We start from the raw sequence: 6,231 nt of genomic DNA on the forward strand, positions 1-6,231 counted from the left end.
GGCCGCACAGCCGGCACATGGCTACCTTCTTCCCGTATAAGTATTTTTATTTCCTTCCTAATGTGTTCATGACATGCACATACGTAACTGGTCTCAAGGATTTTTTTTTTTATGAGTCACCTCGTGCAGTCGCTATGTGTTAAAATCCTAAGCACAGAACAAGAACTCCATGTTTCAGAGTTCGTGTCGTAATTTCAGTTGTTCTGGAGATCGGTACCAGTATGTTTCCCAATACCTTATGTCAAATCTCCTTCAGATATGATATTAATTAGAACTGACTAGTTTTCATTAATATCGTGTCTAACATTTAAAAACGAGGCCTTAAATTTCCCACTTTTCTTCAGATATGATGTATGCGTGAGATATGGGAAGAGCCTTCTTTGAAATGGCAACACTGGCTGACATTTTGTTTGAACATTTGTTGTAGCAGAAAACACTTTCAGTTGTATTTGTGAATTATTTTTCTACAATACCAAAAACATAACTCTCTCTGTAACAGGGGGCTTCGTTAATGTTAAAAATACAGAAACAAAGGGCATGTGGTATTGACATAAACTTTCCATGATGCAAGACGTTATGGCAGCTCATTTTCTCGGGCTTAGTGCTGCATTGGCCTAATCATTCAATTGATCTGATCGAAGTACCGATGCTCGGCCTGCATCTTTAAGAAGCGTCGTCATTATCCCTCATATGGTATATCGAAAGTGTAGTTTGCACTGAATTAAAATGAAACCCACCTCTTGTGTTATCACAAGTGACACAACTTAAAAGAGCTACATGCAAGATCATGCTGGACTTCTCAGCTTTAGATAGGTACATTTTTTTTCTTGTATAGATGGACCACATTGTTTGTGAATGAAGCCAAAAACTGAAATAGGCATGTTTCGAGACGTTCCTGCGTTCACAAGTTCAGCATACAAAAAAAAAGTGTTCCAGGTCTTTTATGTCACGCTGATTAGCCAGCACTGGCGTTTCAACGTAAAGTTCAAGAACATGGAAGTTTCATTTTTGTTTGCTTAGTAATCAACAGCACACAGCAAAATTAATAAAATATGTGCAGCCATGAGCAATAATAGAACACTGTAATTATATTCTAAATGTTGTGAGATCTACGCACTATTGGCAAGCGCAAAGGCGTTCAGAACAATAAATGCTCAAGTGAAAAAGTATTCGGTACATCACATTTGTATCAAGACACTCAAACCTTTATATAACATACCCATATATAATGAAGTATTGGTTACAATAAAATAAAATTATAGTATTGCAATATATATCGTCTAAGAAACATATCTTTATAACAAATTTTTGGATATAACGAACTTGTTTTACTGTAAGATGCAACTTTGTTATAATCAGGTTTGAGTGTACACTTACTCATCGAATAAACATAGATTTGGTGTTTTCTCTCCTATTGCTCATGAGTCGCGACTGTACCTCTAAAAACTATAATTTGTCAGCCTTAACATCGAATCTGTCTCTTCAAAATGTCTACATAACATTGTTAGAAAAATGCTGGTCCATGTTACGATGGTAGACGAATAAAAAGTGAAGGTGTTTTGAGTTTGTTTTACCTAGTCCTTCAAAGCCTGTTGAACTGTTGCAATGTGATGACAGTGGCAGAAGCTGCCAGCGAGTATTTTTCTACTCTTGCGAGAAAACTGCTGATGTAAGCTTGCCAGATATGCGCGTCCTTGGAAATTCAGGCTGTGCAATACATGGCCCCATTTAATTCAAGAAATGGGAGTTATTGGTCTGTACGCCTGTTGCTTTTCATTCTGGACGGATGTCGTCTGGTGCTCGAAACGCCCCACTTTTGCTGTCCTCTGTGAAATAAAGTCGTGCACCTTGTTCTTGATTTGTGTGCTTCTGGTCAAGCTTCTTTCTTTCACAGCACTGGTTGTATCTGCCTATTGGCTGCTATAGTAACTATACAAATGTTCCAGCTGTACCCATTGCATCGACGACATCCCATGGTCACCTACAGCTCCCTCAAGGCAGGGAAAGGGAATGCGAAGCTAGTAATTCTTGTGCGTTACTGCACAGCATTCTTTTTGCGAACATGCTGAAGCGCTGGCAGTAAGTGCGGGAGACGGTGCAAGGACCGTACAGCACACGTGACACTTTACAATATAATGGCCACAGCCCAATTACAAGAAACTGAATTGTGTACAGTTTTGGCCGGTGCTTACGAAGTGAACACACTGCACTGTAGTTACTATACAATGCTTCTACCGGATGTTCCCCAAGGACAACTTACCGAGAAACTCTGTGCTGCATGGGCACCTAGCTTTACTTGTTGTGGCTGTATATTGGGATGTGTTTAGTCTCATTACATGGTGAAGCTTGTGGACTTCCTACAGTGCACAGTTTGTACGTTTGCACATAGCAGCAGTGGTATACGTAGTGGCAAAAGCGAATAGCTAAGTACTGAGTCCTAAATTGGCAAGTGTACCAAAAGCATCATTGGCTTTAAGCGCAAGTCACTGGTGGTTTCTAATTAGTACTGATTTAACTCGGTTATTTTGCACAGTGCATCCTAATGGAATTTGGTGACGTGAGATGTTGAATAGCATTGTTATACCAGGTGTTTGAGGTTGAACTTTATGGTTTTCTTTAAGTTAAGCACTGCGAAGAACATGAAAACCACTTTTGCAGATAACTTACGTATCCAGGGGCTTCCAAAGCGAGACAATAATTATGGCTTTCGGTGCACCAATCAACTAAGATTTAGTAATTACCTTTTGAGTGACAGCAGCTAGCGGGCATATCTGTATTGAATAGTTGGAGGCAGCCGCGTTTCTACACAGTTACACTTGGAAGAATTCTTCTAACATGCCTCTGCTCCATGATATTGCAGAGTCAAGTTTAATTGTACTTTGCATGATTACGCATGCAAGACGGTCAGCACTGGTGCGATAGCTGTTGCCCTTCTACTACCGGCTGGCGATAGTCATATCCTCCCCGATATGACTGTTCGTCACATCGCGGAGGAACACATTGCGCCAATTTTCATTGCCTTGCATGCGTAATCGTGCATTGCACAAGTAAACTTTGCCGCGAGATATCTCTGAGCACAGACATGCAAGAATTCTTTTAAGTGTAACTGTGTAGAAACACGGCCGCTGGATGAAAAAGCACTCGGTACGGCCTGCCGCGTCGAATGGATATATCTATGGTAGTGGTGGTAGTGGTTAGAAGATGAGAAAAGGCACCTAATTTCTGCAACCCGGTCGGGAGCATGGCGCAGTGCCTTATATCTATGGGAGAGCGCGTGTCAGTCGTAGGGTCAGTTGCGGCCGCTGCATCAACGGGGATGGGATGGGATGGGATCAAGGAGGATATAAAATCCTCCTTGGATGGGATGGGAGGGAAAACGAGGGGCGGCGGCTCCCTCGGGGCAGTAGCCGCGGCAAATTAGCTGGTGGTTGTCGCAGCAGTGACCCACTCAGTTGTTCTAATCAGTGTTTTTAATCTCATTTAGCACAGCGATGACATATCGCATATTTAGTAGACTACGAGGCGCCAGCTAGTTAAAAAGCCAATTGATTTTCGTTGTGCGTGCCGATTATTTGACTTGTTTTTCTTTTTTTTTTCAAAAGCAGCTTCTTGCTCTGAGGCTGACAGAAAAATCCACAATGCATGTAGCTTAATGATATGGCATTGAATGCGTGACAAAATCATTGTACTATTTATGAAGATGTTTTAAACTAGCATATTTTGATTATTGTGACGTTTATTACGCACTTTCGCGTTTTCTCAACCGGAATGCTTGACAACTAATTTTTGGACACTTTACAATAGACGTTCATAGTATTTATATTCTGAAAGCGTATCAAAGAAATATAATATGAATATTTTTCATGTTATCCGGTACACAGTAGTGTGCCTGAAAGTAATTAAGCTTCAAACGCTAGGTAAAAGTGGTCATGGTGACGCGCTCTTCGTAATTTTAGAGGTTTTTAGTTTGACGTTTTTACGCTCCGCTTAGCAGCTAAGCGTAGCGGGAATGCGAGTGCGCATGCGCCCTCCGCTAAGGCCTTAAGCGGGTTACCGGAGCGGGGAATACGGTCCGCTTACGAGCAGCCTATGCGGAGCGTGGTGCGTCGCTGCCGTTTTTGCAAGCGGAAGGGGGACAACGCGCGCGCCCTCTCTCGTGCGTGCAGCAACTTTGCTCATTTCAAGATGGCTTCCTCCGGAGACGGCACGCTTTCCGCAAGTGCTGCAGCTTCGCCGTCACCTGCCCAGCGCAAGCCGCGAAAACACAGTTTCAACGGTGAAAAATAAAAACGCCGCCACCACACACGCGTCAAAAGCGCAAACAACACACAGTGAATGCTTGCAATTGATCTGGAACGGAACCTTGCTGGCTTTTGAGCGGCTACTATCAAATCAGAGCTTGCTTCTTTGTCAAAAAATAGACGATTAATACATTAAAAGTAGATTTCTAAATACTTCATGAAAAGATAATTTATACGTTATTGTTTTGCTTTGTACACGTGAAAAAAATGTCTTTATTGAAGATGCGGCGAAAGTATACATCATTAGAAGTGCCATTCAAATTTCTTGATAGTCCTTACTAGGCAAAGCAATCTTATTTTTGGAAAGAGGAACAGTGGAAACTGCAGTTGCTGAGGTTACATATTCCAAATGAAATTATTAAATCTATAAGCAACATCATGAAAAACTGTCCCTCCCTAAACAGACGTCCCTGCCGAACGGACGACGTTGCTGCCGAGCAGCGGAATGGACGTCGCTGAAGCCTTCGCCCACGGGCGAAATAGGGAGGCAATCGTTGTGAGAAACACGGCAGGTAGCAACGTTTATAGCAGATTATTGTTTGTACAAAGTCAGCCAGCACGACGACGTCGGCTGGGGCAAAATCCTCAAACATCGGGCTGGCAGGCCTTAAATAATGTTTTTGGTTTTTCCTCTGTGACTAGCTCCCGGGGCTCGACGGAGGAGGCGCAGCTTTCCCCGAAACTGCACGGTGGCGTCTGCTTGGAAGGTGGCGCTGAGAGGGAGGGGAGGAGTTCGCCAGAACTGCGCTCGTTCTCGTGGGAAGAAGCGCTCCTGAACGATCGGGACCATACCTCGGGCATAACAATATGTACACAGCTGGACAAAAAATATAGCATTGTAGTTCCACTGCCTCTGAAACACTATCCTTGCAACTGCGCTGGAGCAGGGACATAGGCAGGATTTTTTTTTTTTTTTTTGGTGGGGGGAAGGGGTATGCTGGGAACACAAGCCTGGTGGGCCACTCCCTGGCTACGATATGGCCCTGGGGGGACGGTGGCCAATATTGAGAGAGACGGCATTTATTTGACTTTCGCTAAAGGACAAACGAAACAAAATGCCCAGTGAGAAAATTTTCATCCGTACCGAAGACATGCAGTTGTAAATGAAAGAATAAAGAAGCGTGGATTTAGTACTTGCACTGCTCTCAATTGCACACGCGACTATTGCTGTGCACGTTTTAGAGTCCATGTCTTGGTGCTGAGAATGTGGGAGCACAAGGTAGGTCACAGAAAATATTGCCACGGGGTTGTGACATGGACGAAGGGAGCAGACTGCAGGTCGAATAATAAACTGTTTGGCCAAACTTGTGGCCACATGAAAGGAAAGTCGGATTACAGCAAAACACTGGCACTGCGGAGCGTCGGCCGTCGATCAACTGACAAGCGGTGAAGTGCGTCTGTATTTATACACGTGCCATCGAATATTCTAGCGTTATCGCAAGGGGCCGCGTATATTCCAGAATAATCTGTAATGTTCGCGAAGTGGGCGTTATATTAATGAAATGGTCTATTATAGTCACAAAGCTTCTCGAGGACTGCAGGCGCGGTTTGCGCTGAGAATTATGTACAGTACGTGTAACGGGGCGATAACAAAACTTGAGCAAAGAATTCACGTGGCAATATACTGTTCACAGACTGGTCCTGACAATCGATCAATAAGTGGCAGACTCCATCCACCTTGTGTTGCATTCGGCGTTTTGCAAAATTTTTATTTGAACTACTCGACAGAAATTGTGAAGCTTCTCTGAGCAAATAAAAATCAAGCCGACTGACCGAAGTTGCTCTCGATAGCATTAATTGTCACCTGGCAGAAGGAAGTTGCCTAATATATCATTTTAGTTGCTTCAGCTAGAGAAATACAATTAAAATTCTTAATAATAAGAACATCAAAGATGGCGATATTTAGTTATTGCAATCAGTGTTCTCTCAG

This window comes from Rhipicephalus microplus, chromosome 7 (genome assembly GCF_043290135.1).
Source record: "Rhipicephalus microplus isolate Deutch F79 chromosome 7, USDA_Rmic, whole genome shotgun sequence".
NCBI lineage: Eukaryota > Metazoa > Arthropoda > Arachnida > Ixodida > Ixodidae > Rhipicephalus > Rhipicephalus microplus.